Genomic DNA, 315 nt, shown 5'->3' with positions numbered 1-315 from the left:
ATATATATGTCCTGTGTGTGTGTGTGTGTGTGTGTGTGTCCGTGTGTGTGCCTGCTCGTGCATACGTGCGTGTGTCTCCGTTATTGTTTCCTTCCATATTCCCTTTGGCACTACTCGGATCACTTACGGCAAGTCGTTTGGTCTCCTGGTAAGACTAGGGTTTTATTAAAAGTTTTAAAAAATGAACCAGGAAGGATAAAAGACATTGTGTCCCGCTCAGGATCCGAACCTTCATTTTGTTCAAGTCAGCCAATTGAACCAACCCCATCCCCACCTCCATGGTCGACTCGGTTTTTATTTAATTTTTTCTTTGGT

The sequence above is a fragment of the Aplysia californica genome, unplaced genomic scaffold, assembly GCF_000002075.1.
Source record: "Aplysia californica isolate F4 #8 unplaced genomic scaffold, AplCal3.0 scaffold00016, whole genome shotgun sequence".
NCBI classification, from domain to species: Eukaryota; Metazoa; Mollusca; class Gastropoda; order Aplysiida; family Aplysiidae; genus Aplysia; species Aplysia californica.
The sequence above is the reverse complement of the archived record's forward strand: the minus strand, read 5'-3'. Positions refer to the sequence as shown.